The sequence below is a fragment of the Rutidosis leptorrhynchoides genome, chromosome 7 (genome assembly GCF_046630445.1).
Source record: "Rutidosis leptorrhynchoides isolate AG116_Rl617_1_P2 chromosome 7, CSIRO_AGI_Rlap_v1, whole genome shotgun sequence".
Taxonomy (NCBI): domain Eukaryota; kingdom Viridiplantae; phylum Streptophyta; class Magnoliopsida; order Asterales; family Asteraceae; genus Rutidosis; species Rutidosis leptorrhynchoides.
This window is the reverse complement of record NC_092339.1, coordinates 290,769,761-290,782,688: the sequence shown is the minus strand read 5'-3', so window position 1 is coordinate 290,782,688 and position 12,928 is coordinate 290,769,761.

Below are 12,928 nucleotides of genomic sequence, written 5' to 3'. Positions count from 1 at the left end.
CCACCTTACGAGATGCTTTATGGCCGAAGGTGTCGAACTCCCATTTGTTGGGGAGAAGTGGGTCAACGAGAAATCGGAAGTTCCGATTTGGTTTTGGAGACGAATAGTAAAATTGAAATGATTCGGGCTCGACTTAAAGCGGCGCAAGATAGACAAAAGTCTTATGCCGATAAAGGTAGAAGAACGATTGAGTTTCAAGAAGGTGATATGGTGATGCTTAAGGTTTCTCCATGGAAGGGTGTGATTCGGTTTAGGAAGCGAGGAAAGTTAGCCCCTCGGTTTATTGGTCCTTTCAAGGTATTGGCACGTGTTGGGGAGGTTGCTTATCGATTAGAGTTACCTGAAGAACTTGCGGGAATCCATAATACGTTCCATGTTTCCCATCTTCGCAAGTGTCTTGTGGATGACTCGACTTGGGTGCCATTGGATGAGATTACTTTGAATAACAAGTTAGAGTATGCGGAAGAACCGGTTGCAATCCTTGATGAAAAGGTTAAGATGTTGCGGAACAAGGAAGTTAGAACCTTCAAAGTGCAATGGCGACATCGAAAGGGTTCCGAGTTTACATGGGAATCCGAAGAGTTTGTTTTGGCTTATCTTCCGGCTTGTCATGCGGCTTGGATCGCGAGGACGCGCTCCGATCTAAGTGGGGGAGAGTTGTAACACCCCGCTTTTCCGTACACGCTTAAAGGGTCGTGCGAGACTTAAGGTTGGAGTTTAGGCGTGTATTAGAGTGAGCGTTTGGGTTGTATAGTTGTGGAAACCTCGGAATTGTGTTAACTAGTCGAAGGGGCCTGTTGCAGCCCAATGTCGCGCCGCGACAAGTGGGTCCGCGCCGCGGCCCACAAAGCAACTTCAGATCAGAAAGCAACTTAAACAGGATGATTTTCCTAGTGCATTGTCGCGCCGCGACGAGTGGTGCCGCGCCGCGGCAGACCTGCAGGTCAGGTCCCGGATTTTATTTAAATTAAAGGATTTTGAGGGGCAAAATAGTAAATGGACGTATAGATCAGATGGGTGCATTAAATCTGGTCCACTAGTTCATTTATTCATTTTCCTTTTTCATTTTCTTTCAATTTCTCTCCCAAAACTCTAACACCCATTTGGATTCTAGGTGAGATTGGGAGAGGAAGGATTGAGGGTTGATCTTTGGAGCAAGTGTTAAAGTTGTTCCTTGTGACTCTAGCTACGTGGTGATAGTCTCGGTAAGTTCTAACTCTAAGTTTCGAGTTTTAATTGATTATGGCTAGGGTTTTGGTTAATAGAAGCTTGTATGACCCATTTGGGAGTAAAATGGGTGAATTTGGGTTAGGTTGTTGTAATGAAACCCTAATGGCCATAACCTAGGGTTTTGGTCTTGTAATTGGGAGTTTGAAAGTGTTAATGATATTGTAAGCATTAAACACTTGTTAGAATTGAAAGAGATGTCATTTGGGTCAAGAATGTGCTAGTTGACCTAGTTTGGGTAAAATGGGTGTAAATTACCCTAGGAGGATGTCAATTGAGGCTAGTAGACTTCAATGCACTAATGTTGGTAATTAAAGTCGAGTCTTGGCCATTAAGAGGGCGGTTGTGGTGTGGTTGGGTCATTTAATGCGAAATTGAGTCATTAAATGCCCAAGTAAATGTAATGTGGTTAATTCCACTAGTTTATGTATTGAATTGGTACTTAATGTATTAGGTACTTGGCTTTGAAGTTGGAAGCGATTATTCATCATCCTTGCGTCAAGGTGAGTGGAATAATTATGCGTGAACGTATATAATGTATTTATTTGTGTGGTGTGAATGTGGAAGTGTCGCGGTGTTCAAGACACCACATTCTAGGTAACGAGTAGTATTGTCGCGGTGTTTAAGACACTACTCATTGTGTGATTGACTTGTGGTATTGTCGCGGTGTTTAAGACACCACAAGGTCATGAGAGTGGAAGTGTCGCGGTGTTCAAGACACCACTCATTGTATTGAACGAAGTGTGGATTCGTCGCGGTGTTTAAGACGCCACATTGTTGTAAGGGTGAGTTAGTCGCGGTGTTTAAGACATCACCCGGGAGACTAGTGATTACGCGGTGTATAAGTAACACTAGTGGATGTTATGAACTCCAACGGACTTACATGTACCGTTCTCTTGTAAACTTGGTTAACCATGGTTGTGCGAATTGTGCTTAGCATATTATATTGTGAACTATATGCTATTAGTGTTGCTAGCTTAATGTGGAACGTGGGTAGTAGTTTATGCATGATCGATTGCATGTTGTTGAATTGCTAGCTTGTATGTGGTATTGTGTAATTGTATGCAAGTAAGTAGATTATATATGATCATGTATAATTATTGCATTCACTAAGCGTTAGCTTACCCCTCGCGTTGTTTATCTTTTTAGTTGCAGGTGAGGATAAAGGGAAGGGGATTGTTGGACACTAGATGTCCTTGACGATGTGCTTGTAGGAGCTTTTGGAAGTTGACCACCTTTTGGGTAGTTTAGTCCCAAACCATGCTCGTTGGGTCGTTTGGTTTATAAACTATCATTGTATTCGGTCAAACTTGTATTAACTTAATTAATGGCCTTTGTGCCTTTTGTAAACATTGGAAATGGTTGTACGTTGTAATGGAACTTGTGTTTTGGTCTACATATTTAATTGGCGCATAAATGTGTATAGATATAAAAAAAAAAAAAAAATTTATCGTACGGAGTACGGGTTGGGTTGTTTCAACGTTGAGGTACGTTTCGTTTTAATAAATATGTCTTTTGAATATTTATTTATGTGGCGTTTAGGTTCGGATTTGTTAGATGCATTGTGTTGTGCATGTTATTGTTAAGGGTGACGTTCCTAATGGAAGTACCATGTGACGATGTTTGATTTTTGGGACGAAGGGCGTAAGACTTGGTGCAACCAAGCATTCCTTAGTATTTGGGAAATGTTACTACCAAGCCACGGAAATGGATTTGGTGTTCGATTGTTAAGCGCGTGTTCGCTTCTGTGTTGAAGTGATGAACCATGGGGTTCGTCAGGTGATTGGAACCTTTGAGATCGAGTGTTTAAAATCTTGACGTATGTTGGTAATGGAGTCTTTATGACGCGACATTAGGTGCCTCTTTTATACCTACTAGCGTGGTGTCGACTCCGATTGTGTTGTGGTTACATTGTACTTAGGGTCCCGGGAGAAACCCTTAGGTACATGAGTGAATAAGTGAAACTTGACAAACTAAAGCAATTGGATAATTGCGAGGGTATGGTTTGTGTAATCGTGCTACACTTTTCGTTCGAAGTGTTTAAGGATTGATTGAAATCCTTTGTATGCTCAAGGTTGGAGCAAGGTGTAGTGATGGGTCGTGTGTACCCAATCGTCGGTAAAGTCTACCTTTGGTAGCATTGTACGGTTGTACGAGTTGTGAGATAGGAACGTGGTTCCAAGTGGGGGAGTCGCACTCCCGCACGAGGAAGTTTTAGTGTGATATTTCGGATGATGCTTTTGGTAGATCTGGAAATTTTTGTCGAGACCTAGTTTTGGTCGATTTGTGGTAGGGTACGATTTCGGATAAATTGTACTTATGGTTTGGATTGGAATTACCACCGAGGTGGTAATGTGGTAAATCTCGTTGAGAGATAATGGACGTGTTTGGTGAGCAAGGTGAAATCCTTCGGTTAAGGAAGGTGTGTGTCGGGTTCTCTTTTGGAGAATTCTTGTTCGGTACCTATGCTTGATATAGGTGGTTCTTGCTCGATTATGGTATGTGATTGATGAAGCATGACTTTCGGAGTCCGCTGACTTCATCATGGGATTGACGATTAATGAAGCATGATCTTCGGGTCCGCTGACTTCATTATGGTATGGTTGATTGATGGAGCATGATCTTTAGGGTCCGCTGACTTCATCATGGGAGTACGTGATTGATGGAGCATGATCTTTAGGGTCCGCTGACTTCGTCATGAGCGTGGTGTTGAGATCGGTGAAGCATGATCTTCGGGTCCGCTGAGTTCATCCGGTATTGAGATTGGTGGAGCATGACCTTCGGGGTCCGCTGACTTCATCAAGAGAGTTGTGTTGTGGGACGTGAATATCGGGTTGTTCGTATTCACAATATTTCGGGTAGTACGATTGTCCCTGTTGGTTGGGCTCATAGTTTGAGGTAGTGAATGTCGGGTAGTTCGGATTCACTAAGGCTCGGGTTGTACGGCCATCCTCGGTTACACTATGTGGCAGTGGTAGTGAATATCGGTTTGCGCGTATTCACGATGACTCGGGTTGTGCGGTCATTCTGTTGTGAGATATATGGATTGGGTTGGTGGATTTCGGGTTGTGCGAATTCACTAAGGTTCGGGTTGTTTCGACCATCCTCCATATGTGTTTTGGCTCGGGTTATTTCGGCCATGTTGAGTTGTGATCTATCGGTTGTTTTATACACCGATGGTGGGGTCATGAGGACCGTGTGGTTTGATCTATTGGTTGTTTTATACGCCGGTAGTGGGGTCGTGAGGACCATGTTGTGTGATTAGTGATGCGATAGCCGTGTTTCGCTCACATGTTGTCACGGGTGTGACGAGAGTTGATTTTGTACACCTTCGGGTTTAGTGTTGCCATAGTCGTTTTGGACGCTATCGGTTTCTAACCGTTGGATTATGATGTTACAGTAGTGGCGTATTGGTCGTATAGCGCACTACAAAGGATGTCTAGTGATTTGTGTTATCCGCAAGGATTCGTTTGGTTCGGTCTTCATCGTTTCGGATTGTTGACTTTAGGTTGAGACTTGGTTGCTTTTAGCGTTGTACTCGGTAATAGTACACTAAGGAATTAATATCTCGGTATGAGATTGGTTGGGTTTTTCCCAGTGTTAGGGAATGAGCATGGTGTTAGTGCTCGGATTGTGGATTTGATAAATCGCGGGTGACGATTTAGTTGTGGAAGGCGATTCGTTGGGAAAATTGCTTAGGAAAGTCGGATTGGACTTATGTTGAGGACCGTAGAGTGGAGTCCGTTTGGTCAAGTGATGAGGATCACGAGGACGTGATCGAGTTTAAGTGGGGGAGAGTTGTAAGACCCGAATATTTATTTTGTATACTTGTTTATAAAAGACATATGAGATCGGGCTTCGTTTAATATTTATATGGAATTAATATGCAACGGAATCTGGTTCAGCTGTGTTGCGCGCTGCGCAGGGTTGGGGCGCGCCGCGCCGATTGCTGCTGACAGAATCCTCTTTATTTTTAATTGCTTTAATGAGGGGTAAAAGGGTAAAATCACATGGGGCCGGATTTGTGAGGCTTATGAGCTAGTTTGGATCAGTTTTGGATCCCATTCACATCCACTCATCATCTTCATCCATTCTTAGAGAGAGAGAGAGAGAGAGAGACTTAGAGAGAGATTGAAGGTTTTGGTGAGGAAGAAGCTCGAATCGTTCAAAGTCTCGGGTTTTAAAGTTGTTCTCCTCGTTCCTAGCTACGTTGTGGTGGTATTGGTAAGCTCAAACTCCGAATTTCATTTGTTTAACTTGATATCCAATTTAGGGTTTTGAGTTAATTTGTTGAGTAACCCACTTAGGTGATGAAATGGGTTTATGGTGACTAGTTATTCTTGTCACTTGGCGGGTTTTGGGTTGGATGACGTTTTGGCCTTGATTAGGCTTTGGTTTGGAGTTTAATCACTTGGATTAGTGATTATGGAAGTATTGGAACCCATTTAGGGTAATTTGGGTGACTAATTGTGACTTTGGGTCAAATTAGGTTTTGGTGGTAATTATGACCCGATTGGCGAATTAATGAGGTTTATAAACTTAAAATGGATTAAGTTGAAGTATTAAACCGAGTTAAATGTGTTTTGGTGTCAAACTTGTAAAGGATGAGATTTTGACCTTTTTGGGTCAAAATTAGGGTTTAAGTGTCAAAATGGGTATGACACGTGTTTAACACTTGAGTTCGGGTTTATTTAGCATATTATGACCATTCTCACTTGTGTTAGTGATTATTGGTTAGTTCGGATACGGTTTGTGCTTGGAAGTGCATTTGGGTCGAAATTGCACTAAGGGTCGAATTGGGTGGTTTGTAAATCCATCCTAATTGTGTTGTGATATTTGTGATAATGGAATAGGTACTTTCCATTGACGAGTTGCGGATTACTTGGAAGCTTTCTTCAAGACTTCAAGGTGAGTGATAATATCCTATGTGCATATGTATGTGTAGGATGGGTGCGGGTCGGGTGAAGTGATTCTCGGTTATAGAGCTCACTTCACATATAGGTGGACTTGATGGACTTGTGTATAAGTCCAATTGGCACGGTTGTGCGTTTTGGTTGACCATCGTTGGCGAGGTGCACATTTTGTGTGCACATTATCACACATGGTTGTGATTTGGTTGTTATAACCCTAATGGCGAAGGGTTGATATGGTTGTGTTGTGGATGACCCCGATGTGGTGGATTTTATAATCCCGTGACCTTGGGCTTTAGTAATGAGAAATGAATCTCGGGTAGTGCGGATTCATGGTGACTCGGGTTGTTCGGTCACCTTATTGAGGTAGTGGATCTCGGGTAGTGCGGATTCACGATGACTCGGGTTGTTCGGTCATCTTATGGTTGAGAAGTTAATTTCGGGTTGTGCGAATTCACAAGGCTCGGGTTGTTCGGCCAATGTTCGTGTGATTGAGGTTAAGGGGTTAACCTTGTGTATTATTATTATTGTATTATATTAATGTGTTGTTGTGTTGTAGCTAACCCTCCGGGTGTAGCTATTTGGCGATGTTTACTTTGTCGTTGGTGGACTATCTTTTGTGTTGTATCTTTAGCTCGTTGCTTAGATCGTACGGTATGCTTAGTGTAGATGCTTTATACTTGGATGCTTCGGTATGCGGTATTTGTTTTGTGTGGCGTATTCATTTTATACATATATATGTATGTAGTATATTATCATTCACTAAGCATTAGCTTACCCTCTCGTTGTTGACTCTTTTTATAGATTGCATGCGGATGGTGGCTCGGGTAAGCGCGAGGACTAGAAGACTTGCATAGTTGCTTTAGTGACTTGCTTTTGGATTGTTTAGGATTGGGTAGTGTATTCCCGATCGCCATGCTCGGCTTTGTTTTGTATTAAAATCTTAAAGTCGAAAATTGTATTTTTGGTACTTAAGGTGGTAATATGGGTCGATGTCGGACCCACTCCGTAAACTTAATTTTATTAATTAAACGTGCTAGTTTTATATATATGAATTCATGGTTGAAAGCGTTTTGGCTAAAAATGTCGGGAACTAGTCGAACATTTTCGTTAAATTGACTTCCGGGGACAGCGGGCTGTCCAGGTGGTTTGGCGCGCAGCGCACCCACCTGGCGCACCGCGCAATTGAACTGCACCAGAAATTTTTTTTTTGTTGTAAAATTTAACGGGAATTGTTGCGGTTTGGTTTGGGTTGTTACAGAAACATTGTATACGTGTCTATGGTATCTCAAGATTACATAATATACAATACAAGTTGATTAAGTTATGGTTGGAATAGATTTGTTACCAATTTTCACGTAGCTAAAATGAGAAAAATTATCCAATCTTGTTTTACCCATAACTTCTTCATTTTAAATCCGTTTTGAGTGAATCAAATTGCTATGGTTTCATATTGAACTCTATTTTATGAATCTAAACAGAAAAAGTATAGGTTTATAGTTGGAAAAATTAGTTACAAGTCGTTTTTGTAAAGGTAGTCATTTCAGTCGAAAGAACGACGTCTAGATGACCATTTTAGAAAACATACTTCCACTTTGAGTTTAACCATAATTTTTGGATATCGTTTCATGTTCATAATAAAAATCATTTTCTCAGAATAACAACTTTTAAATCAAAGTTTATCATAGTTTTTAATTAACTAACCCAAAACAGCCCGCGGTGTTACTACGACGGCGTAAGTCCGGTTTTACGGTGTTTTTCATGTTTCCAGGTTTTAAATCATTAAGTTAGCATATCATATAGATATAGAACATGTGTTTAGTTGATTTTAAAAGTCAAGTTAGAAGGATTAACTTTTGTTTGCGAACAAGTTTAGAATTAACTAAACTATGTTCTAGTGATTACAAGTTTAAACCTTCGAATAAGATAGCTTTATATGTATGAATCAAATGATGTTATGAACATCATTATTACCTTAAGTTCCTTGGATAAACCTACTGGAAAATAGAAAAATGGATCTAGCTTCAACGGATCCTTGGATGGCTCGAAGTTCTTGAAGCAGAATCATGACACGAAAACAAGTTCAAGTAAAATCATCACTTGAAATAAGATTGTTATAGTTATAGAAATTGAACCAAAGTTTGAATATGATTATTACCTCGTATTAGAATGATAACCTACTGTAAGAAACAAAGATTTCTTGAGGTTGGATGATGACCTTACAAGATTGGAAGTGAGCTAGCAAACTTGAAAGTATTCTTGATTTTATGAAACTAGAACTTTTGGAATTTATGAAGAACACTTAGAACTTGAAGATAGAACTTGAGAGAGATTAATTAGATGAAGAAAATTGAAGAATGAAAGTATTTGTAGGTGTTTTTGGTCGTTGGTGTATGGATTAGATATAAAGGATATGTAATTTTGTTTTCATGTAAATAAGTCATGAATGATTACTCATATTTTTGTAATTTTATGAGATATTTCATGCTAGTTGCCAAATGATGGTTCCCACATGTGTTAGGTGACTCACATGGGCTGCTAAGAGCTGATCATTGGAGTGTATATACCAATAGTACATACATCTAAAAGCTGTGTATTGTACGAGTACGAATACGGGTGCATACGAGTAGAATTGTTGATGAAACTGAATGAGGATGTAATTGTAAGCATTTTTGTTAAGTAGAAGTATTTTGATAAGTGTATTGAAGTCTTTCAAAAGTGTATAAATACATATTAAAACACTACATGTATATACATTTTAACTGAGTCGTTAAGTCATCGTTAGTCGTTACATGTAAGTGTTGTTTTGAAACCTTTAGGTTAACGAACTTGTTGAATGTTGTTAACCCAATGTTTATAATATCAAATGAGATTTTAAATTATTATATTATCATGATATTATCATGTATGAATATCTCTTAATATGATATATATACATTAAATGTCTTTACAACGATAATCGTTACATATATGTCTCGTTTAAAAATCATTAAGTTAGTAGTCTTGTTTTTACATATGTAGTTCATTGTTAATATACTTAATGATATGTTTACTTATCATAGTATCATGTTAACTATATATATATATATCCATATATATGTCATCATATAGTTTTTACAAGTTTTAACGTTCGTGAATCACCGGTCAACTTGGGCGGTCAATTGTCTATATGAAACATATTTCAATTAATCAAGTCTTAACAAGTTTGATTGCTTAACATGTTGGAAACATTTAATCATGTAAATATCAATCTCAATTAATATATATAAACATGGAAAAGTTCGGGTCACTACAGTACCTACCCGTTAAATAAATTTCGTCCCGAAATTTTAAGCTGTTGAAGGTGTTGACGAATCTTCTGGAAATAGATGCGGGTATTTCTTCTTCATCTAATCTTCACGCTCCCAGGTGAACTCGGGTCCTCTACGAGCATTCCATCGAACCTTAACAATCGGTATCTTGTTTTGTTTAAGTCTCTTAACCTCACGATCCATTATTTCGACGGGTTCTTCAATGAATTGAAGTTTTTCGTTGATTTGGATTTCATCTAATGGAAGAGTGAGATCTTCTTTAGTAAAACATTTCTTCAAATTCGAGACATGGAAAGTGTTATGTACAGCCGCGAGTTGTTGAGGTAACTCAAGTCGGTAAGCTACTGGTCCGACACGATCAATAATCTTGAATGGTCCAATATACCTTGGATTTAATTTCCCTCGTTTACCAAATCGAACAACGCCTTTCCAAGGTGCAACTTTAAGCATGACCATCTCTCCAATTTCAAATTCTATATCTTTTCTTTTAATGTCAGCGTAGCTCTTTTGTCGACTTTGGGCGGTTTTCAACCGTTGTTGAATTTGGATGATCTTCTCGGTAGTTTCTTGTATAATCTCCGGACCCGTAATATGTATATCCCCCACTTCACTCCAACAAATCGGAGACCTGCACTTTCTACCATAAAGTGCTTCAAACGGCGCCATCTCAATGCTTGAATGGTAGCTGTTGTTGTAGGAAAATTCTGCTAACGGTAGATGTCGATCCCAACTGTTTCCGAAATCAATAACACATGCTCGTAGCATGTCTTCAAGCGTTTGTATCATCCTTTCGCTCTGCCCATCAGTTTGTGGATGATAGGCAGTACTCATGTCTAGACGAGTTCCTAATGCTTTCTGTAATGTCTGCCAGAATCTTGAATTAAATCTGCCATCCCTATCAGAGATAATAGAGATTGGTATTCCATGTCTGGAGACGACTTCCTTCAAATACAGTCGTGCTAACTTCTCCATCTTATCATCTTCTCTTATTGGCAGGAAGTGTGCTGATTTGGTGAGACGATCAACTATTACCCAAATAGTATCAAAACCACTTGCAGTCCTTGGCAATTTAGTGATAAAATCCATGGTAATGTTTTCCCATTTCCATTCTGGGATTTCGGGTTGTTGAAGTAGACCTGATGGTTTCTGATGCTCAGCTTTTACCTTAGAACACGTCAAACATTCTCCTACGTATTTAGCAACATCGGCTTTCATACCCGGCCACCAAAAATGTTTCTTGAGATCCTTGTACATCTTCCCCGTTCCAGGATGTATTGAGTATCTGGTTTTATGAGCTTCTCTAAGTACCATTTCTCTCATATCTCCAAATTTTGGTACCCAAATCCTTTCAGCCCTATACCGGGTTCCGTCTTCCTGAATATTAAGATGCTTCTCTGATCCTTTGGGTATTTCATCCTTTAAATTTCCCTCTTTTAAAACTCCTTGTTGCGCCTCCTTTATTTGAGTAGTAAGGTTATTATGAATCATTATATTCATAGATTTTAGTCGAATGGGTTCTCTGTCCTTCCTGCTCAAGGCATCTGCTACCACATTTGCCTTCCCCGGGTGGTAACGAATCTCAAAGTCGTAATCATTCAATAATTCAATCCACCTACGCTGCCTCATATTCAGTTGTTTCTGATTAAATATGTGTTGAAGACTTTTGTGGTCGGTATATATAATACTTTTGACCCCATATAAGTAGTGCCTCCAAGTCTTTAATGCAAAAACAACCGCGCCTAATTCCAAATCATGCGTCGTATAATTTTGTTCGTGAATCTTCAATTGTCTAGACGCATAAGCAATCACCTTCGTTCGTTGCATTAATACACAACCGAGACCTTGCTTTGATGCGTCACAATAAATCACAAAATCATCATTCCCTTCAGGCAATGACAATATAGGTGCCGTAGTTAGCTTTTTCTTCAATAACTGAAACGCTTTCTCTTGTTCATCATTCCATTCAAATTTCTTCCCTTTATGCGTTAATGCAGTCAAGGTTTTTGCTATTCTGGAAAAGTCTTGGATGAACCTTCTGTAGTAACCAGCTAGTCCTAAAAACTGGCGTATGTGTTTCGGAGTTTTCGGGGTTTCCCACTTTTCAACAGTTTCTATCTTTGCCGGATCCACCTTAATACCTTCTTTGTTCACTATGTGACCGAGGAATTGAACTTCTTCCAACCAAAATGCACACTTTGAAAACTTAGCGTACAATTCTTCCTTCCTCAATACTTCTAACACCTTTCTCAAATGTTCACCGTGTTCTTGGTCATTCTTTGAGTAAATAAGTATGTCATCAATGAAAACAATGACAAACTTGTCAAGGTATGGTCCACACACTCGGTTCATAAGGTCCATGAACACAGCTGGTGCATTAGTTAAACCAAACGGCATGACCATAAACTCGTAATGACCGTAACGTGTTCTGAAAGCAGTCTTTGGAATATCATCTTCTTTCACCCGCATTTGATGATACCCGGAACGTAAGTCAATCTTTGAATAAACAGACGAGCCTTGTAGTTGATCAAATAAGTCGTCGATTCTCGGTAGTGGGTAGCGGTTCTTGATGGTAAGTTTGTTCAACTCTCGGTAGTCGATACACAACCTGAATGTACTATCTTTCTTCTTGACAAACAAAACAGGAGCTCCCCACGGTGATGTGCTTGGTCGAATGAAACCACGCTCTAAAAGTTCTTGTAATTGGCTTTGCAGTTCTTTCATCTCGCTGGGTGCGAGTCTGTAAGGAGCACGAGCTATTGGTGCAGCTCCTGGTACAAGATCTATTTGAAATTCAACAGATCGATGTGGGGGTAATCCCGGTAATTCTTTCGGAAATACATCGGGAAATTCTTTTGCAATGGGAACATCATTGATGCTCTTTTCTTCAGTTTGTACTTTCTCGACGTGTGCTAGAACAGCATAGCAACCTTTTCTTATTAGTTTTTGTGCCTTCAAATTACTAATAAGATGTAGCTTCGTGTTGCCCTTTTCTCCGTACACCATTAAGGGTTTTCCTTTTTCTCGTATAATGCGAATTGCATTTTTGTAATAGACGATCTCTGCTTTCACTTCTTTCAACCAGTCCATACCGATTATCACATCAAAACTCCCTAACTCTACTGGTATCAAATCAATGTTAAATGTTTCGCTAACCAGTTTAATTTCTCGATTCCGACATATATTATCTGCTGAAATTAATTTACCATTTGCTAATTCGAGTAAAAATTTACTATCCAAAGGCGTCAATGGACAATTTAATTTAGCACAAAAATCTCTACTCATATAGCTTCTATCCGCACCCGAATCAAATAAAACGTAAGCAGATTTATTATCAATAAGAAACGTACCCGTAACAAGCTCCGGGTCTTCCTGTGCCTCTGCCGCATTAATATTGAAAACTCTTCCGCGGCCTTGTCCATTCGTGTTCTCCTGGTTCGGGCAATTTCTAATAATGTGGCCCGGTTTTCCACATTTATAACA